The 22,399-nt window shown below is 51.7% G+C and overlaps 1 non-coding gene across 1 annotated transcript; it reads left to right on the top strand.

The window, feature by feature from the left end:
• The first annotated feature begins 5,719 nt into the window (after window positions 1-5,719).
• LOC115639635 lies at window positions 5,720-5,912 on the top strand. Its single transcript, XR_003997719.1, has one exon. It is a non-coding gene; the product is annotated as a U2 spliceosomal RNA (small nuclear RNA).
• Window positions 5,913-22,399: the final 16,487 nt, after the last annotated feature.

The raw sequence follows: 22,399 nt of genomic DNA, 5'->3' as shown, positions 1-22,399 counted from the left end.
CAAAAACCTGTAGGAGAGCACTTCAACCTCCCTGGCCACACTATAGCAGACCTTAAGGTGGCCATCCTGCAGCAAAAAAACTTCAGGACCAGACTTCAAAGAGAAACTGCTGAGCTTCAGTTCATCTGCAAATTTGACACCATCAGCTCAGGATTGAACAAAGACTGTGAATGGCTTGCCAATTACAGAACCAGTTTCTCCTCTCTTGGTTTTCACACCTCAACTGCTAGAACAGGGCCTCATCCTCCCTGATTGAACTGACCTCGTTATCTCTAGCTTGCTTGCTAGCACACATATATATACCTGCCCCTGGATATTTCCATTACATGCATCTCAGGAAGTGGGTATTCACCCACGAAAGCTCATGCTCCAAAACGTCTGTTAGTCTATAAGGTGCCACAGGATTCTTTGCTGCTTTTACAGATCCAGACTAACACGGCTACCCCTCTGATACTTGGAGCAGCAGTGACACCCAGTGGCCAATCAGGGTAATGCACAGAAAGTGTTTCCATTGCTACAGCAGCGACACCCAGTGGTCAGGTGGTGTAATGCACAGCGTGTGTCTCCCTTCTAGGAGCAGTGACACCCACGGACCAGTCACCGTAATGCACAGAGTGTGTTTCCCACCAATCTGGGTAATGAACAGAGCACGTTTCCCATGGAGCAGCAGTGACACCCAGTGACCAGCAGGGGTGGCATCAGACTCTTCTCATTTGGTGGGGGACTGAGGTGGGCTAGACAGAAAAAATTGGGGGGCTGTGCCCCCCCATCACCTGGCCTCTCCCATGCCTCTGCTCCTTCTCAGTGAAAGACCAGGCTCATCTCCTCTCCCACTGGCCAGGGTTTACAGCAATACAACCTTTATTAAAATAAAATAGTGAACAGAGTTTACTTTAAATAAGCTAAATCTGTCCAAATTTTAGTATTAAATCCAAAGTTCTTAAAGATCCCATCAACAACCAAAACCTAAATGAAAATTTGAAACTAAAAACAATGCTCAATTTAAAACCCAAACATTAAGAAAAACTTTGTTTTTAAAAATAAAAACTAACCAATGCCATTAATTAATAATTTCAACATTTTATCAAAAAGATGTGCTACAGCAGGATGATAAAATAACATAAAATAAATAAGCCTGACCACTAAAACCTCCTATAAAGGAGCTGAATCTTGACTACTGGCCAAATCTGTATAAAATATGCAGAACTATGTCAAAACTGGTGTTGCAGGTCAGCCATTCGAATCCAGAAAATGTCAATTAAAAGCTCCATTCCAACTAAAAAAAACCAGAAAACCCAATAAACCAAAATGATCTCAGCCTGAAATAAACCTACACAGAATCAAAATTAAACCTGTGCCAACGTTGGAACAAACAATGTAAATGTCTAATTCTAACTTCTTGTTTCTCGCAGGAGGAAAGTATTTTGCACCCTATTAACCAGGCTGTCACTGTAGCTTTCATTTCGCTAAATAAGATTTTTACCAAATATAAATTGCCCTCAAATTTCTCTAAGAGAAATTGAAATTGTACCTTTGCACTAATATCCTAAGTGTGCAAATCCATCCCCTCAGAGCAGCCCCACACCCTGAGCCCAGGGGAGAATCCCAATTGATTTATGCATTTATAAACCTGGGGCCTGAAGCTGATGAGAGAAAGGGAAGTGAGCCATCTTGGAGCTTTCCGATACCACATGCTGGTAGCACAGGGAATTGACTGAGCAATGTCCTGGCTAATTTTCACCTTGTTCTCCGCCAGCAGGCTCCACTGGAGAGCTCGGGAGTGACTTGACCATGGCAGCACCCTATATACATATTATAAGCCTACATTTGGGGCCATTGGGGTGAAATGTGGGTACTTTTGGGGTTGGGTCCCACATGCGAAGGGATGTGGGCAAATTGGAGAGAGTTCAGCTGCGGGCAATATAAATGATTAGGGGGCTGGGGCACATGACTTACAAGGACCTACAGGCCATATCCTGTATGGTAAGCTAAGGCAAAGTGAGCATATCTATATATGCTCTATCTATATCTGACTTTTTACTCAGAAAGCAAAGTTGACTTGTATCTTGTTTCTTAAATAGATAAGTATCCACACCTGTCTAAGACCTTTACCTAGACCAATAGACAATGCAGACTGGCATAGGGTTTTTTTCCAGTGTTGGACCCACAGATTTAACAGGTACACCACAAGGGAACTTATGTGCATATGTACATATCATCAACATGCACAAACATACTAGCCTGTGAAGTAAGCATACCCTAACGTTTTGTGGGAGAGGAATGAAATTTGGGCATAGGAGGAAGGATTTCCGGCACTTGTGTCCTATAAAAGAGGTAACCCACCTCTCTATAGCACTTCACTCTATCATTCTGACTTACTTCCTCCACTCTCTCTCTATCTACTAGCAGTAGGCTGTGCTTGTTCTTAAACTTTAAGTTTCAAGGGAACTAGGCTAAGCTCCGTTTCCGTAAGTTTTTATTCTTTGTTTATTAGGTTTTGATTTTAAGTTTAACTTAGTCAAGTAAACCGTAAGTAACATTAGCTTTTTCTAAGCACTGTATCTTTCACTCAAGAATTGAGAAACCTGAACTGCAAGGCCGGTCCTGTGTCTCTTACCACCAGGTTAACAAGGAAGGGTGTGAGTACATTAACCAAAACTTTGTTGCATATAATGCCCTATGTATCTATTGAATAGCAGTAATGCAACTGTAACTTTGTAACTCAATTAAATTAAATAAAATGTAAGCTAATAAATTAATTTTTCATCATATTATCCAAATTAATATTATTAGTACACTCTAAATCAGGCTACATGGGACAGAGAGTTGGAGTGCAGAGGGATGAGGGTACTGAACCTGGGGGTGCAGGCTGTAGGGTGGGGTTACAATGAGAGGTTCCGGGTGCAGTAGAGAGCTCAGAGTTAGGGCAGAAAATTGAGCTGTCAGGGCTCTGGAATGAGACCAGGAAAAAGAGAATTGAGGTGAAAGAGGGAGATCAAGCTAGAGCAGAAAGTGGTGGGGGAGAGAGAAGTTTGAGGTGTAGGGAGGAAGAAACCCCCCCATCTCCTCTTATCAGGGCATCTAAAAAACCAGGTGAGAGACATCTCTCCCCCACTGCAACAGCAACTCCAGTGGGCCTGGGCTGAGGGAGGAACTCCAGCAACTTTGGCTGGGCTGGGCTATAGACATTTTGCCTCCGCAGATCTGGTGTTCTTGGCCTGGGACAGGGGAGGGGCTCCTCTCCACTCCATTTGGGACATGGCGGGATGAGAGATGTGACAGGGCTTTACGGGAAATCATTATTTTCCTGATTCATGTGCCAGTCCTAGTCCTTGCTGACCCAAACAAACTGTTTCTCCTGCATGCTGATGCCAGTTTGGAGGGTCTGGGAGCAGTCCTGTACCAGGAAGTGGAAGGCAAATGTAAATCTGTAGCCTTTGCCAGCTGAGGACTGTCTGACAGTGAAACTCGTTATCCCATCCACCAGCTGCAGTTCTTGGCCTTGAAATGGGCCATCACTGAGAAATTTGGAGACTACTTGTCTGGTGCTCAGTTTCAGGTATGGACAGAGAACAATCCACTGACTTATGTGTTAACAAGGGCTAAGCTGGATGCTACAGGGCAGAGATGGCTGGCTACTTTTGCTAGCTGTGATTTCAGCATTCAATACCAATGAGCTGGTATAATAGGGAGTGTGATTTACCAGGAGCACCAATTCTTGGCTGGGGGAGGATGTAAGCAGGGTCAGAATGAACTCTACACTGACATCTGTTGGTGATGTGTTGTAAAGGCCTTTTGTTGCAGATGTGCATGGTCACACCCACCCCGCATTGCGTGATGGGGGTGCTTGTCCAAATGGTCATTTTGGCTGCTGTGGGATCCTCAGTCTCTTTGTTATTAAGGCAGGAGTAATAAAGTGTAGTTATCCTGGTGCTATGAATCAAGGACAGTAGAACGGTCCTTAGCAGTTCATGCTTTTGGGAGTCCCTTGAACCTACATATGTCTCATTAGGCAAGGGACATGGGTTCCAAAGCATAGTGAATTAAGAGAAATTGAAAATGAGTGTTTAAATTTAGCACGATGGTTCTTTTTTGAAGTCTCTAACTCCAGATTTTGTGGGTTTTTTCTCTTCTAGTTTAAAAATAAAGTTCTTTGTAATTCTATTACAAATTCAGTTCTATGCAACAGACCTAAGATCACTAATACTTAAGTATGATTTTTAGATGTTCTTACACTGGTGAGTTCTCATCTCACTTACACACTGGAAGTTGTAAGCAACTTCACAGTTGGGTAAAATGCTCTTTTCCACTCTGACTGCAAGGAAATTTTGCAGGCTGGACTCAGGGACTGCAGCTGGGGGCAGGACTTTTGTGGTACATGCCCCATCTCTGCAGCCAACATTAGCTACCTCACTCCATAATGCCACAGGCAGAGCAACCTCTTACTGCTCAGAACCAGAATATACCACAGAAGTGATGTAATGGTATAAGCTTAAGGTGAGGGACTGCAGCACTAACAACAACTCTAAAGATTCAAAAATGTCTTTGTCTTTGCACACCAGAAAGAAAATCAGCTAGAACAATCACAACATCCATTCCTCTCTCCCACATGTTTTTGGCATTTGGAACCCATACCCCTTAATGGTGAGTACTTTTCAGGAGAGGGTGAAGCTGAAGGCTTAACTGAAAACAGTTTAAGAAGTGCTCCCGTCTCCGGCACTCAGCTACCCAGCTCCCAATGGAGTCCAAACCCCAAATAGTTCCCTTTTACCCTGTATAAGCTGTAAAATCCTGTGATCAGGACAGCTGCCTAGCAGCCGGCGCATCTGCCTGCCAGCGTGAGAGCTTGTAAGGCACTAATCCAGATAGAGATGGCTGGGTGGCAGGGGAGTAAAGAGCCAGTAGAGTGGTGCAGTGGAAGCATGCTGGGCCCATAACCCAAGGGTTAATGGATCAAAGGCATTCTCTGATACATGAACGCTTGTCTCTTTTTCCCTCTGGGACTTCAAGCGATCAAAACCCTTCAAGCTCTGTCTGCCATGCACCTGGGCAGCAGCAGGACAGTCTCAGGAGAGCAGCTCCCACCCATTATCTCTTGTAGTGGAAAGAAAGTAGAATTCTGGTTGGACTTTTGCTATTCCTGTTCAGGAAGTCAGTGGCTGTGAGGCAACCCTTACTGATAATGGCAGAGGAAGAGTTCTCTCTTCTGCATTGATGCTGCAATTTTTTGTTGTGCCCTTTCTGCACCCCTTCAAGGCAGGCAGGCAGGCTTGGTGGCTTGACGAGGTGGGTCAAGCCTGGTTTCTTTTGGCAGACACTGGTTGAGAACTGGTGCTGTACAGTCTTGTCTAAACTGAGCAGCCCTAAAGTCTGTAGTATCGTCTCATACTTTGGAAGTCTTTTATTTACCCCTTTCCACTGCAAAAACTGACCATTTAGTCCTACTCTTTCTTTCCAAGCTGCTAACCAGTTACTGATCCATGAGAAGGCCCGAGCCATCTGGAATAGCTTGTGACTGTGAGTGGCAACCTCAGGGCAGACTGTTAAGAAGCAGGACACAATCCCCAAATCGGTTGTGTGTTCTAGACTTACATTTCACCAAGTGTCAGATTCAGGATGATGTCCCTTTTATGACTTTTTAAAGCAAACTTGCTATTTTTGCATCCTTTAAGCATTCTATGCAGAGGACTAGAAATGTTTTTATTAACCTGTATGTTAGATCATTTTAACATTGGCTGGAATCAAAATGTTAAATTAGTTCTTATCACTTTAATAACTGATACTTCCTCTATCTCAGGACTAGCTATTAAACTGATTTTTGGACTATGGAGATGGAATAGCAGCTTCCTCCATCCATTGCACACATTACCCTGTTATTGCTACACTGAACCCCCAGGAGTGCTGGACCTCCCTATGAGGAGAATATCGTGGTTGAAGAGCAGTGAAGAAAAGTGGTGTTGTCTGTGTTCCCGTTTGGTTTGTACTGAGTATGGTTTTGAGTCGTTTGTAACTCTTTCATCAGTTATTAGTAACATCTTATTATTAGACCTCTGAGTTGAAAGGCTGCTCTTGCAGGTTTTACTTTGTCATTGTTTGTAGGTCAAACAGCCGCTTTCTTAGGCCTGGTCTACACTATGTGTTTAAACCAAATTTAGCAGCGTTAAACCAAATTAACCTTGCACCTGTCCACACAATGAAGCCCTTTATATCGATATAAAGGGCTCTTAATACCGATTTCTGTACTCCTCCCTGACAAGGGGAGTAGCGCGGAAATCGGTATCGCCATGTCGGATTAGGGTTAGTGTGGCCGCAAATCGATGATATTGGTCTCCAGGCGGTATCCCACAGTGCACCCTTGTGACCGCTCTGGAAAGCAATCTGAACTCAGATGCACTGGCCAGGGAGACAGTGTTAGGCCTGAATAAAGATATAGCAGACAAAACCAGGTATGCCAATCTGACCAACAGAGGTTTGTGGGTAATCCCTGAGTGGAAAAGAACTGAGAAGCAGCATGTCTCACAAAGCGCTGGGAAAAAGTGAGATAAGGGAGGGGCTGCATTCCTGGTATAGTACCAACTGTGCTGTGTTAGGAACAGTTCCTTTGAAGAACTGATAAGAAATCCCAGCCTCCCTGTTTTCACACCGTGGTTCAGTTCTCTGTTGGTTTTAACTCCCCTATATTCCTAACTTCTGGTGCTTGCTAAGATATTGTTAATCACCTAATGCTGTAAAACATGTATCCTAAAAGTGTTTAGTTTCTAGTTGTTAGAAGAACTGGGTGGGTTGCTCCAGTGAATAATTTATGACGCGACGGAACTGTCTATATAGGCTTATACTAAGATGTAAAGAGAAGGTTGGTTCTCTCTGGAGATGAGCTGCTCTTTATTGATGCTTGCACTTGTCAATAAAGAGCTTTTGATCGGATCTTGCTGGTGTTGCCTGTCTCTCTTGCGGTCAGACAACAAACTTTGCTGTCTGGGTTAGAGTCCCCGATAACAGGAAAAGCCCCGCGAACTTTTGAATTTCATATTCTGTTTGCCCAGCGTGGAGCTCTGATTAGCACAGGTGGCGATGTAGTTCCAAATCCAAAAAGAGCTCCAGCATGGACCATCTGGGAGATACTGGATCTTATCACTCGCTGTATGGAGAGACAAATCTGTTCTATCAGAGCTCCGTTACAGAAGACAAAATGACAAAGCATTTGAAAAAATCTCCAGGCTGTGATAGACAGAGTCCGCAGCCGGGACTCAGCACATTGCTGCGTGACAAGCGTAATGGAAAGCCAAAGAATCAAATGGACACTCATGGAGGGAGGGAGGGGGGGACTGAGGACTCCAGCTATCCCACAGTCTCAGCAGTCTTCAAAAAGCATTTGCATTCTTGGCAGAGCTCCCAATGCCTGACGGGTCAAACACATTTTCCCGGGTGTTTCAGGGGCCCCTGGAGCTAGGGTTAGGGGTCCAACGGGTAGGGCCTCTGGAGGTAGGATTCAGGGCCCCATGGGCTGGGCACCTGGAGCTAGCGTTTGGGGTCCCACGGGTAGGTCCCTTGGAGCTAGGGTTAGGGGTCTAACGGGCAAGGCCCCTGGAGTTAGGGTTAGGAGCCCCACGGATAGGGCCTCTGGAGCTAGGGTTAGGGGCCCCACGGATAGGGCCCCTGGAGATAGGATTAGTGGCACAAGGGGTAGGGTCCCTTGAGCTAGGGTAAGGGGCTCCATGGGTAGGGCCTTTGAAGTTAGGGTTGGGGCCCCAGGGGTAGGGGGCCTGCAGATAGGGTTAGGGGTCCCACAAGAAGGGACTTTGAAGCTAGGGTTAGGGGCACCATGGGAAGGGCCCTTGGAGCTAGGGCTAGGGTTCCCACGTATAGGGCCCCTGGAGCTAGGGTTAGGAGCCCCAGGGACTGGGCCACTAAAGCTAGGATTAGAGTTCCCAGGGGTGGGGTGCCTGGAGTTAGTGTTAGGGTTTCCAGGGGTGGGGCCCCTGGAGCTAGGTTTAGCAGCCCCACAGGCAGGGCACCTAGAGCTGGGGTTTGGGTAACCCATTGATTGGGCCCCTGGAGCTAGGGTTAGAGGCCCCACGGGTAGGGCTCCAGAAGGTAGGGTTAGGAACCCCAGGAATAAGGCCCCTGGAGTTAAGGTTAGGGGTCCACAACTAGGGCCTCTGGAGGTATGATTAGGGGCCCCAGGGGTTGGGCCCCTGGAGCTAGCATAAGGGGCCCCATGGGTAGGTCCCCTGGAGCAAGGGTTCTGGGTGAAATGGGCGTGGACCCAGGAGCTTAGGTTAGGGCTCCCACAGGTAGGACCTCGGGAGCTAGGGTTAGGGGCCCCATGGATAGGTCCCCTGGAGCTTGAGTTAGGGATCCCACTGGAAGGGCCTCTGAAGCGAAGGTTAGGAGCCTGATGAGTAGGGGCCCAGGAGCTAGAATTAGGGGCCCCACGGATGGGGACCCTGGAACTAGGGCTAAGGTCCCCACAGATATGGCCTCTGCAACTAGGGTTAGGGGCCCCAATGGTAGGGCCCCTGGAGATAGGTTTCGGGGTCCCATGGTTAAGGACTCTGTAGCTAGGGTTAGAGGCCCCATGGGTTGGGCCCCTGGAGCTACGGTTAGAGGCCACAGGGATGGGGCCCCTGGAGCTAGGGTTAGAGGTACCAGGGGTCAGGCCCCTGGAGATAGGGTTAGGGGCCCATGCGTATGGCATCTGGAGCTAGGGTTAGGGGATGCAGGGGTAAGGCCCCTGGAGCTAGGGTTAGTGGTAGCATGGGTAGGACCTCTGGAGCTAGGGTTAGGGGCTCCACAGGTAGGGGCTCCACAGGTAGGAGCAGTTTGGGTGAGGGGCCCCAGGGATGGGGCTCATTTTGCTAGTGTTAGGGGTCCTAGGGGTAGGCACCTGGAGCTAGGGGTAGGGGCCCCAGGGGTAGGGCCCCTGGAGCTAGGGACAGGGGCCCCATGTGTAGGGCTCCTGGAACTTGGGTTAGTGGTTCCACTGGTAGAACCCTTGGAGCTAGCGTTAGGGGCCCCATGGGTAAGGCCCTTGGAGATAGGATTTGGGGCCCCAGGGACTGAGCCCTTGAACTAGGGTTAGTGTTCCCATGGGTGGGGCCCCTGGAGCTAGTGTTTGGGTTTCCAGGGGTGGGGTCCCTGGAGCTAGGGCTAAGGACCCCACGGATAGGGCCTCTTTTGCAAAGGTAAGGGCCCTATGGGCAGGGTGCCTGGAGCAAGCGTTAGGGGCCCCACGGGTAGGGCACTTGGAGCTAGGGTTTGGAGCCCCAGGGTTGAGGCCCCTGCGCTAGGGTTAGGGGACCCAGGGGTGGGCCCCCTGGAGCTTGGGTTAGGGTTCCCAGGGGTGGGGCCTCTGGACCTAGTGTTAGGTGCACCACAGGGACGGCCCCTGGAGCTACGGTTTGGGGATCCAGGGATATGCCCCCTGGAGCTAGGGTTAGGGGCCTAATGGGTAGAGTCCCTGGAGCTAGGATTTGGGGCCTCATGGGCAGGGCCAGTGGAGCTAGGTTTAGGGGCCCCAGGGGTGGGGCTCCTAGATCTAGGGTTAGTGTTCCCATGGGTGGGTCCCCTGGAGTTAGTTTTTGGGTTTTCAGGGGTGGGGCCTCGGATCTAGGGTTAAGGGCCCCACGGTTAGGGCCCCTGGAGCTTAGGTAAGGGTCACAAGGACAGGGCCCCTGGAGGTAGGGTAAGGGGTCCCAGGAGTGGGGCCCCTGGAGCTTGGGATAGTTGCCCCACAGGTAGGGCCCTTGGAGCTAGGTTTAGTGGCCCACGGGGTAGGGTCCCTGGATCGTTGGTAAGGGGCCCAAGGGATAGGATCCCTAGAGCTAGGGTTAGGGGAGCCAGGGGTAGGAACCATGAAGCTAGGATAAGAGGTCACAGGGGTAGGGCCTCTGGAGCAAGGGGAAGGAGCGCACTGGGTAGGGCCCCAGGAGCTGGGTTAGGAAAACCAGGGATGGGGCCCCTGGAGCTACGGTTAGAGGCGCAAGGGGTAGAGCCCCTGGAGCTTCAATTAGGTGTCCCATGGGTAGGATCCCTGGAGCTAGGGATAGGAGCCCCAGGGGTAGCTCCTCTGGAGCTAGGGATAGGAGCCCTAGTGGTAGGGCCGCTGGACCTAGGGTTAGGGGCCCCACGGGTATGACCCCTGGAGCTAGCTTTACGGGTCTCATGGCTCCGGCCCCTGGAACTAGGGTAAGGGGTCCCTCGGGTAGAGACCCTGGAGCTAGGGTTAGGGGACCCACAGGTAGATACCCTAGAGCTACGGTTAGGGGCCCCAGGGATGATGCCCCAGGTGCTAGGGTTGAGTCCCAGGGGTGGGCCCCTAGAGCAAGGGCTAGGGGTTCTAGGAGTGGGGCCCCCGGAGGTATGGTCAGTGGACCCATGGGTAGGGCCCCTGGAGCTAGGGTTAGAGGCCCTGGAGCTAGCGATAGGGGCCCCATGGGTAGCACCCCTGGGACTTTGGTTAGTGGTCCCACAGTAGAACCCCTGGAGTTAGTGTTAGAGGCCCCACAAGTAAGGCCCCTGGAGAAAGGGTTAGGGGCCCCAAGGGCACGGCCTCTGGAGCAAGTGTTAGGGGCCTCATGGGTAAGGCCACTGGAGATAGGGTTTGGGGCCGCAGAGGTGTGGCCCCCGGAGCTAGGGTTTTGGTTCCCAGTTGTGGGGTCCCTGGAGTTAATGTTAGGGTTTCCAGGGGTGGGCCTCTTTAGCCAGCGTTAGCGGCCCCATGGGTAGGGCCCGGGAGCTAGTGTTAGGAGCCGCAGGGATGGGGACCCTGAAGCTAGGGTTAGGGGCCCAAGGGGAAGGGCACGTGCACCTAGGGATAGAGGCCCCAGGAGTAAGGAACCTGGACCTAGGGTTAGGGTCCAAAACGATTAGGGCCTCTGGAACTAGGGTTAGGGGTCCCACACGTAGAGACTCTAGAGATACGTTTAGTGGCCACATGGGTAGAGCCCTTAGAGCTAGGTTTAGGGGCCTTCTGGGTAGTGCCCCTGGAGCTAGGGTTAGGGGCTGCACGGATGGGGACCCTGGAGCTAGGATTATGTGTCCCAGGGGTGGGGCCCCTGGAGCTACCTTTAGGGGCCCCACGGCTATGGCCCAAGGAGCTAGGGTTAGGTGCTAAAGGGGTAGGGCCCCTGGAGCTAGGGTTAGGGGTCCCACTGGTAGGACACCTGGAGATAGGGTTTGGGGCCGCAGGGATGGGGCCTCTGGAGCATCGGGTGGACCCTTTGAGTTAGGGTTAGAGGCCCCAGGGGTGGGGCCTCTGAAGCTAGGATTAGGGTTCCCAGGGATGGTGCCCCTGGAGTAGGTTTAGGGGTCCTATGTGTAGGGCCAGTGCAGCTAGGGTTAGGGACCCAACGTGTAGGGACGCTTAATTGGGGTTAGGGGTCCCACAGATAGTGCCTCTGGAGCTAGGATTATGGGCCCTATGGGTAGGACCCCTGGAGATAGCGTTAGCGGTTCAAGGATAGGGCCCCTGGAGCTAGGTTTGGGGGCCCCACGGGTAGGGCCCCTGGAGCTAGGGTTATGGGTCCCAAGAGTTGGGACCCTGAAGCTAGTGTTAGGAGTCCGTGGTGTGGGGCAGCGAGAGTTAGGGTTGGGGACCCACTTGTTGAGTCCCTGGAGGTAGGGTTAGGGACCCCACTGGCAGGGACCATGGAACTATAGTTTGGGATCCTATGGATAGAGTCCCTGGATCTAGGGTTAGTGGCCCCGTGGGTAGGCCCTGTGGAACTATGGTTAGGGGCCCCACAGGCAGGGCCCATCTTGCTAGGCTTAAGGACCCCACTGGTAGGGTCCCTGAAGGTAGGGTTAGGGGCCCCATGGGTAGGGCCCCTGGAACAAGGGTTAAAGGTCCCGGGGTGGGGCCCCTTGACCCAGGGTTAGGAGCCCCACGGGTAGGGCTCCTGGAGCTAGGATTTGGGTTCCCACGGGTAGGGCCTCTGGAGCTAGGGTTAGAGTTCCCACGGGTAGCGCCCCTAGAGCTAGGGTTATGGGCCAGACAGGTAGGGCCCCTGGAGTTACGGATAGGGGTCCCACGGATAGGGCCCCTGGAGCTATGGTTACGAGCCCCACGGGTAGCTCCCCTGGAGCTAGGGTTAGGGGCCCCGCGGGTAGGGCTCCTGGAGCTAGGGTAGGGGTCCCAGGGGTTGGGCCCCTGATGATCGTTTTTGGGATCCCATGGGAGGGGCCCCTGGAGCTAGGGTTAATGGCCCCATGGGTAGGGCAGCTGGAGTCAGGGATGGGGGTCCCAGGGGAAGGGACTCTGGAGCTAGGGTTTGTGGTCCCACAGGAAGATCCCCTGGAGCTAGGGTTTGGGGCCCCAATGGTAGAGTCCCTGGAGCTTGGGTAAATGTCCCCAAAGGTAGGACCCTTGAAATAGAGTTAGGGGCCCCACAGGTAGGGCCCCTGGAGCTAGGGTTTGTGGCCCTGGGGTGGGGCCCCTGGAGCTATGGTTAGGGATCCCAGGGTTGGGGCCCCTGGAGCTTGGGTTAGGGGTCCCACAGATAGGGATCCTGGAGCTTCGGTTAGCTGCCCCACTATTTAGGTCCCTTGAGCACTGGTAGAGCAGCTATAGCTAGGGATAGGGGTCCCATGGGTGGAGCCCCTGGAGCTAGGGTTAAGGGCCCAATGGGTAGGGACGCTGGAATAGGGGTTAGGGGCCAACGGGTAAGTCCCCTGGAGCTAGTTTTATGGGCTCCAGGGGTCAGGCCCCTGGAGCTAGGTTTAGGGGCCCCATGGCTAATGCCCCTGGAGCTAGGATTAGGGGCCTCAGGGGTAGATCATCTGTAGCTAATGTTATGGGCCTCACGCGTAGGGACCCTGGAGCTAGGGTTAGGGGTCACGGGGTGGGGCCTCTGGAGCTAGGCTTAGTTACCCCATGGGTAGGTCCCCTGGGCTTACTGTTATGGGTCCCAGGAGTGGGGCCCTGGACTTAGGGTTAAGGGTCCCAGGAGTGAGGCCCCTGGAGCCAGGGTTAGAGGATCAACGGGTCGGGCCCCTGCAGGTAGGGTTAGGGTTACCAAGGGTGGGGCCCATGGAATTAGGGTAAGGGTTCCCAGGGTTCGGGCATCTGGAGCTAGGTTTAGGTCCCCAAGGGTAGGGCCCCTGGAGCTAGGGGTAAGGGCATCACGGGTAGGGCCCCTGGAGCTAGCATTAGGGGTCACACAGGAAGGACCCCTGGAGCTAGTGTTAGAGGCAGCACAGGTAGCGCCCCTGGAGCGGAAGTTAGGGGCCTGACTGGTAGGGTCCCTGGAACTAAGGTTTTTGACCCCCACAGACAAAGGCTCTGGAGCTAGGGTTAGGGGTCCCATGGGTAAGGCCCCTGAATCTAGTGATAGGAGTCCCAGCGGTAGGGCCCCTGGAGATACAGTTACAAGCCCTTCGTGTTGGGCCCCAGGAGCTAGGATTAGGGGCCCCACGGGTAGGGGCCCTGAAGCTAGGGTTAGGGGCCACAGGGATGGGGATCCTGGAGCTAGGTTTAGCGGTCCTGTGGTAGGGCCCCTGGAGCTAGCGTTAGGTTCACCACTGGTAGAGCCCCTGGAGCTAGGATTAGGGTCCCCAGGGGTATGACCCCTGGAGCTAGGGTTAGGGGCCCCACAGGTATAGCCTCTGAATCTAGGGTTATGGGGCCCATGGATAGGGCCCCTGGAGCTATGGTTAAGGGCCCTACCAATAGGGCCCCTGGAGCTAGGGTTAGGGGCCCTAGGGGAAGGGCCCCTGTAGCTGGGGTTAGGGGTTCCACTGGAAGAGCCCCTGGAGCTAGAGTTAGGGGAACCAGGGGTGGAGTCCCTGGAGCTAGGGTTACGGTTCCCAAGAGTGGAGCTACTGGTGATAGGATTAAGAGGCCTACAGTTAGGGACCTGGATCTGGGGTTAGGGGCCCCACGGGTAGGGCCCCTGGATCTAGGGTTAGGGGTCCTAGGAGTATGGCCCCTGTAGCTGTTGATAGGGGTCCCACAGATTTGGCCCCTGGAGCTAGCGTTAGGGGCCCCACAGGTAGGTCTCCTGAAGCGAAGGTTAGTATTCCCAAGGTTAGCACCCCTGGAGCTAGGTTTAGGCGACCCAGTGTTATGGGCAATGGAGCTATGGCTAAGGTTCCCAGGGATGGGGCCACTAGAGCTAAGGTTAGAATTCCCAGTGGTGGGGCCCTAGGGCTAGAGTTAGGGATCCACGGGTAGGGCCAATGGAGGATGGGGTTAGGGGTCCCAGGGGTAGAGCCCGTGTAGCTAGGGTTAGGGGACCAACTGGTAGGACTTCTTCAGCTAGGGTTAGGGGCCCCACGCATAGGGCCCCTAGATTTTGGTCTAGGTGTCTCTGGGTTAGGGCCCCTGCATCTGTGGTTAGGGGTCGCACGGATAGGGCCCCTTGACCTAGGCTTCTGAGTCCCACCGGTAGGGCCTCTGGAGCTATAGTTACAGTCCCCAGTGGTAGGGCTCCTGGAACTAGGGTTAGGGGTCCTAGATGTAGGGCACATGGAGCTATGGTTAGGGTCCCTAAGGGTACGGCCCCTGGAGTTACGGTTATGGGCCCCAGGAGCAGGGCCCCCAGAGCTAGGGTTAGGGGCCCCACGGGTAGGGCCTTTGGAGCTTGGGTTCAGGGCCCCAGTGGTAGGGACTCTGGATGGAGGGATAGGGGCACAAAGAGTAGGGCCCCTGGAGCTAGGCTTAGGGGCCAGATGGGTAGGCCCCTGGAGCTTTGGTTAGTGGCCCCATGGCTATGGCCCCTAGAGCTAGGGTTAGGGGCGCCACAGGTAAGGCCCCTTGTTCTAGGGTTGGGGCATCACGTTTAGAGCCCCTGGAGCTACGGTTAGGGGACCCACGGGTAGGGACCTTGGAGATTCGGTTAGGGGCGGCCCCTTGAGCAAGGGTTAGGGGTTCTACGGTAGGGTCCCTGGAGCTAGAATTAGGAGCCAAAATGTTAGGGCCCCTGAAGCTAGGGTTAAGGGCCCAAAGGGTAGGGCCCCTGGAGTTAGGGTTAGGGGCCCCAGGGGCAGGGCCTCTTTAGGTAGGTTTAGGGGTCCCAAGGGAAGGGCCCCTGGAGCTAGGGTTAGAGGCCCACGGTTAGGACCGCTGGAGCTAGGATTAGGGGCCCCACGGGTAGGGACTCTCTAGCTAGGGTTTGGGGTCCCAGAGATAGCACCCCTGGAGCTAGGGTTAGGGGTCCCAGGAGTAGGGACCCTGGTGCTAGGGTTAGTGGCCTCACCGTTATGGCTCCTGGAGCTAGGGTTAGGGGTCCCTGGGCTAGGGCGTCTGGAGCTAGGGTTAGGATTCCCAGTGGTGGGGCCCCTGGATCTAGGTTTAGGGTTCCCAGGGGTGGGGCCCCTATAGCTTGAGCTAGGGCCTCTGGTGTAGGGCCCCTGGACCTAAGGATAGGGATCCTGGGGGTAGGACCCCTATAGCTAGGGTTAGGGACCCCAGAGGTAGGGGTCCTAGATCTAGGGTTATGGGCCTCACGGGTAGTGACCCTGGAGCTAAGGTTAGGGGATCCACATTTAGGGCCCCTGGAGCTAGGGTTAAGGGTCCCACTGATAGGGCCCCTGGAGATAGGGTTGGGGCATCAGGGGAAAGGCCCCTGCAGATAGGGTTAGGGATCCCATGGGAAGGGCTCCTAGAGCTAGGGTTAGAAGCCCCAAGGGTAGAGCCCCTGGATCTTGGGTTACAGGCCGCACAGGTAGGGACCCTATAGCTAGGGTTAGGGGTCCCACAGGTAGGGCCACTGAAGCTTGGGTTAGGTGCCCAGGGGTAGGGCGCCTGGAGCTAGGGATACTGGTCCCAGGGGTAAGGACCCTGGAGCTAGAGTTAGAGGGTGCATGGGTAGGACTCCTGGAACTAGGGTTAGAGGTCCCAGGGTTGAGGCCCCTGGAGCTAGGGTTCCGATTCCGATGATTGGGGCCCCTGGAGCTTCGGTTAAGAGCTCCACGTTTATGGCCACTGGAGCTGGGGTTAGGGGCCCCAGGGGTAGGGCCCCTGGAGTTTGTGTTTGAGGTACCACAAGTAGGGCCCCTGGAACCAGGGTAAGGGGCCTCAGGGGTATGGCCCCTGGAACTAGGTTTAGGGGTCCTACAGGTAGAGCCCCTGGAGCTATTGTTAGGGGACCCACGGGTAGGGAACCTGGAGCTAGAGTCAGGGGCCACACGGGTTTGGCCCCTGTAGCTAGGGTTAGAGGTCCCAGGGGCACGGCCCCTGGATCTAGGGTTAGGGACCCCACATGAAGTTCCACTTGTTACCGAAATATCGGGTCCGCCTAGCTGAGAGCCAATTAACAGGCTGACAGGGATAAGGAAAAATGCTTTATTCTGCAGGAGGAGAGCCTGTAGCTTGGTACAATAGACTCTGTCTTACTCAAATTTTACAAACCTTTCATACATATTCAGACAAAGACCCTTGCGTGTTAATACTTGATTGGTAAGTGTAAAATTTTATGCTTCCGTTATCTGGGTAGTACTGACTGGTTTGGAGCAGGATTTTTCTGCTTTGAGGCAGAGGAAAAGAGATAGTGCAAAGTTCAGGCTACTGTGTCCATGAGCAGTACTTACTCACCTCCCCCGCCACTGGCAGCTTGTAATTTGTTAACTGGGATCAGCTAGCTTTCACAATCCCCCCTTCAGGCCTGGCAAGCCCAGATTGCCAGGCCCGTTACATAATTTACGATTAAGCTGAAGAGACAGGTACTGAGTTGTCTTACGGACAGCAGAACCTTTAGTTACAGCATTATACAGACATTTTGCTCATTGTATTACTATTTAAACAATATATAGGAAAAACAGACAGAAAATAATTTATTTAACAATTGTACGGAAAAGGCCAGTAAACCATGACCCAAGGTCTGGGAGAAGGTTCTTAAAATTAAAGATATGATTAAGAGATACAGCATGAAAAACAACAGCAGCGTTTTTAATAATCTATAAATTTGTTTAATTAAGCCAGAATGATCAACATAAGAACAGCATTTTTTTCCGATGCGAGCACAAGCCCCCCTTTTTTTAGCATTATAGCATCTAGCATGCATTTATTTTGCATAGCTATTTTTGCTATTTTATTATTTTTTTTTGCAATTTTTGGAAAGCGTTTATTGATGCATTAGCTGCTTTTTTAAGCTTTGCAAAAATATTTACAATTGCTTTTTTGAGCTTAGCTACCCCCAACTCAGGAATGAGTGCACGGACGAAAGAATGGAATCCTGTTTGTCTGCCTACTAAGGGATTGGGGCACTGACTATAAATCAGTTAGGTATACCAGGTGATCTAATTTCCCAGATGTTTCAGTGAATAATTCAGTCCCACATGCATTCTTTCCATGGACCCGTCAGGATTCGGTATGTGGAAGTGTACACCCCCCTAACTGGTTTAAATGCTTGGAAGGAGCACTGTGAATGTCCACATTTTTACACAGAAAGTGTTTAAATATGTTTTTATGATCACAGATTGTTTCTGTAAGGGCAGTGGGCCAAATGTGGTGCTCAAGATTACTTTGAATGGCCATTAGCTGGTCATTTAGGAAATTTTGAATTTTTAAACATGCTAGATTTCATTGCAATGCTTTTTTATCCTTAGTGATATTTAATACCATTTTTTTGGTGTAGTATTATATTACATTTGTTATTTATATATTTTTGATATTTTTAAAAGGCATTAACATTAATAGCCTAGGAGGGGGTGTATTACAGGGTAACAGGGGAGATGGCAGGGGCAACAAGGTGCCTGTGGTACCTGTCATTTTAAATTTAATTAGGGAGAGCAATACATACTGAAGGATTTATCCAGAACACAGGGCGCAGCCTCTAGAACAAACCCCAAAATCCAATCAATATCACATTTTCAAGCATGGGTCCCACAAATTTTTTTGCTAGTGTATAATTCTTTGTTTTTTTTATTAGGGTTAGTTTTTAATGTCCTTTTTAGTCAGGAATTCCTGTACTTTGGCAATGTTAGTGGAGTGAGTGTTTTTTTTTTTCCCCAAAACAGTTATGGTTTAGCATTCTGCAAGGGAGAGGTTACCAGCACATTACCCTGTAATGGTTTTGCTGTTTCTAGAAAAATTCAAAGGCACAGTAGATCTGTCAGTGGATAAGGGAGAGGTTACTAGCACTTCACCTTGTACATTTTTCCTGCTGTCCAGAAGGCACAGTGGAGCTGGAAGGAGAAATAGGCTAATCATCAGTAGGAGAATCCTCCCGAGGGGGAGGGGTCTTTTTGCAGTGAGAATCATGGGTCTGTCAGGGACTCTAACCCAGAAGGCAAAGTTCGTTGTCTGACCACGAGAGAGACAGGCAACGCCAGCAAGGTCCGATCAAAAGCTCTTTATTGACAAGTGCATGCATCAATAGAGAGCAGCTCATCTCCAGAGAGAACCAGCCTGCTCTTTACATCTTAGTATAAGCCTATATAGACAGTTCCGTCGCGTCATAAATTATTCACTGGAGCAACCCACTCCCTTCTTCTAACAACTAGAAACTAGACACTTTTAGTATACATGTTTAACAGCATTAGGTGATTAACAATATCTTAGCAAGCACCAGAAGTTCGGAATGTAGGGGAGTTAAAACTGACAGAGAACTGAACCACAGAGTGAAAACAGGGAGGCTGGGATTTCTTATCAGTTTTTCAAAGGAACTGTTCCTAACACAGCACAGTTGGTACTATACCAGGAATGCAGCCCCTCCCTTATCTCACTTTTTCCCAGCACTTCGTGAGACAGCTGCTTCTCAGTTCTTTCCACTCAGGGATTACCCACAAACCTCTGTTAGCCTGACTTTGGTCAGGTTGGCATACCTGGTTTTGTCCTGCTATATCTTTATTCAGGCCTAACAGGTCCATGCAGTTAGTTTTGGCACTTCACAGCGGTGTTGATAGTCAGCAGGACTTAATAAGGGCCTTTTCAGCACAGAGCCAAAGCAGTCTTTCATTGGTGGACCTTTACATTGATTCAGTCCTCCTGATTTAAGGAGTGGCAGGGTTGCTAGGGTCTTTGGGAAGCGCTTCTTTACCTGTGAGAAAAGGAACCTAACACATTTTATTAGTGCCTGGCAGTGTTTTGCAGATCTCATAGCTGCTTGGGCACATTTATACACACCCCCTTTTCTTGATTATTAGCCAAGTCTTAGCTGTGAGCAATGTCCTTGAATGGAGCCAGTGACTTATCTTCAGCCTGCTAGCTATTATTTTTTTAAGATAACTTATTTTGTTTTGTTTTGTTTTGTTTTGGCTTTTTTAATTTATAAAGGAAACTTTTACTTTTTACTTATACACTTTTTTTAATACGAATACATAAACATTGCCATTATAGTGTACATTAGTTTTATTATTTAATGTATGCCACATATACCCGTCCACTAAAGTAACCTATTATAGAGCTTTGGAGCAACAAACCAGGACAAGCACACCCACTTTGAGGAGTTCATTTAATTTAATTTTTCTGCCTGATTTTAAAACCAGACTATTTTATAAAAACACTAAACACAATAATTTCGGCCACAGACCAACACCACAAGACAGAACATAGAACACAAAACATAATTTTTAATATAAGACCAACCATCTGTCTGCTGACACTCAAACAGAAAAGAGAATTACACAGAGAACAGAGGGAATTACAGTTTAATTTAGGTTTTTCTACTTTTATTACACTAACGGCTACAGGGGACGGGACAGAAGGATCTCAATTCAACCTCAGAGCTTCCTTGCACACATGGCTTACACTTCGAGGAATTATGGACCAGAGGTTCAGTTCCGCCCACACTTCTAACACCCAAATGTATACAGAGCAGAAAAACAACAGTAACCGGTTAAACAAAACAGAACCAGAACCAGATAAGAGGCCCGCCTCTAACCAGAACCAGATTTCCTTATTCTATTAGGGCTTACATTATTGGAGCTCGAACCCCAGGGGCTGCGGAGAAGTGAGGAAGAGGGGTTAAGTACCCCAGAGGCGCCGCTCCTAGGTTGCCGCAGCCATCTGGAGTCCAATGTCAGCTAGGAGAGTCCCGTCTGGGGTCACCAGAAACTGTTAGCGAAATATCGGGTTTGCCTAGCTGAGAGCCAATTAACAGCCTGACAGGAATAAGGAAAAATGCTTTATTCTTCAGAAAAAGGGGAACCTGTACCTTGGCACAAAAGACTCTGTCTTACACAAATTTTACGAACCTTTTATACACATTCAGACAAAGACCCTTGCGTGTTAATACTTGATGGTAAGTGTAAAATTTCATGCTCCCGTTATCTGGGTAGTACTGACTGGTTTGGAGCAGGATTTTCCTGCTTTGAGGCAGAGGAAAAGTTCAGGCTACTGTGTCCATGGGCAGTACTTACTCCCCACCCACTAGCCGCTTGTAATCTATTAAGGGGGGTCAGCCAGATTTCACACCCTGGAGCTTGAATTAGGGGCCGCAGGGGTAGGGCCCCTGGAGCTACGTTTAGAGTCCCCAAGGTTGGGTCCCCTGGAGCTAAAGTTAGGGTTCCCGCGGTGGGGCCCCTGGAGCTAGGGTAAAGGGGCCCATGGTTAGGGCACCTGGTGCTGGCATTAGGGGCCCCACGGAGAGGGTCCCTGGAGCTATGGATAGGGGACCAAGGGGTAGGGCCCCTGGAGCTAGGGTTAGGGGTCCCGGGGTGGGGCTCCTGGAGCTAGTGTTAGAGTTTTCAGGGATGGGGCCCCTGGAGCTAAGTTAAAGGGCTCCACGGGCAGAGCTCCTGGAGCTAGGGTTAGGGGTTCCATGAGTAGGGCTTCTGGAGTTAGGATTAGTGACCCTATGGGTAGGGCCCCATGAGCTAGGGTTAGGGGTACCAAGGGTAGGGCCTCTAGAGCTAGGGTTAGGGGCCCCAAGGGTAGGGCCCCTGGAGCTGGTTGAGGGGCCCCAGATATTGGGCCCCTTGAGCTCGGGTTAGGGGCCCCAGGGTTAGAACATCTGGAGCTACAGTTAGTGGTCCAATGAGAAGGGCAACTGGAGCTAGGGTTATGGGTCCCAGGGGTTGCTTCCCTCGAGCTAGGGATAGGGGTCTGACGGTTAGGGCAACTAGAAGTAAGTTTAGTTTTTCCACGGGGAGAGCCCCTGGAGCTAGGATTAAGGACCCGACAGGCAGGGCCCCTGGAGCTGAGGCTAGGGGCCCCAGGGTTTGGGCCCCTGGAGATAGGGTTAGGGGTCCCATGGGAAGGGCCTTTGGAGCTAGGGTTAGAGGCCTCAAGCAAAGGGCCCTTGGAGCTAGGGTTCAGGGTCCGACGAGTAGGGTCTCTGCAGTGAGAGTTATGGGACCAAGGGGAGGGCCCCTGGAAAAAGGGTTAGGGGCCCCGTGGGTAGGTCCCCTGGAAGTAGGGGTAGGGGTCCAAGGAGTGGGACCCTTGGAGCGAGGGTTAGGGGCCCTACGGATAGGCCTCTGGAGCTAGGGTTAGGGTTCCCAGAGGTGGGGAGACTGGAGCTAGTGTTAGGGTTTCCAGGGGTGGGGCCCCTGGAGCTAGGGTAAGGGACCCCACAAGTAGGGTCTCTGGAGCTAAGGTTTGGATCCCCAGGGGCCACTGGAGCTAGGGTTAGGGGTCCCAGGGGTGGGGCCGCTGAAGCTAGGTTTAGGGGCCCCAGAGGTAGGGCCCCTGGAGCTAGGGTTAGAGGTCTCACGGGAAGGGCCTCTTGAGGTAGGATTAGGGGCTCCACGGGTTGGACCCCTGGATATAGCATTAGGGGACCCACGGATAGGTCCCATGGAGCAAGGGTTAGTTTTCCCATGGGCAGGGCCACTGGATCTAGGGTTAGAACTCCCACGGGTAGGGCCTCTGGAGCTAGGGCTAGGGACTCCAGGGATTGGGCCCATGGAGCTAGGGTTAGAGGTTCCACAGGAAGGGCCTCTGGTGCTAGGGTTAAAGGCAAAACGGGTAGGGCCCCTGGAGCTAGGGTTAGGGGTCCCACAGTTGGGGACCCTGGTGCTAGGGTTACAGGCCCCATGGGATGGCCCATGGAGCTAGGGTAAGGGTTCCCAATGTTGGGGACCCTGGAGCTGGGTTAGTATTCCCCAGGTTGGGGCCCCTGGATCTAGGATTAGGGGGATCCCGGGGTAGAACTCTTATTGCTTGAGCTAGGGCCTCCAGGGGAAGGGCCCTAGACCTAGGAATAGGGATCTTAGGGGTCTTAGGATCCCTGGAGCTAGGGTTAGGGGCCCCACTGGTCAGGCCCCTGGAGCTAGGGTTAGGGGCCCCACTTGTCAGGCCCCTGGAGCTAAGGTTAGGGGTCCCACAGTTAGAAATCTGGAGCTAGGGATAAGGATCCCAAGGGTAGGGCCCCTGGAGATAGGATTAGGGGCCCCAGGGGAAGGGCCCCTGTAGTTAGGGTTAGGGATCCCACGGAAAGGGCCCCTAGAGCTAGGGTTAGAATCCCCAAGGGTAGAGCCCCTCGAGCTTGGGTTACGGGCTGCACGGGTAGGAACC

The sequence above is a fragment of the Gopherus evgoodei genome, chromosome 24 (genome assembly GCF_007399415.2).
Source record: "Gopherus evgoodei ecotype Sinaloan lineage chromosome 24, rGopEvg1_v1.p, whole genome shotgun sequence".
Classification (NCBI taxonomy): Eukaryota; Metazoa; Chordata; order Testudines; family Testudinidae; genus Gopherus; species Gopherus evgoodei.
Note: the sequence above shows the minus strand (reverse complement) of the source record. Positions and strands in the feature narration are given on the sequence as shown.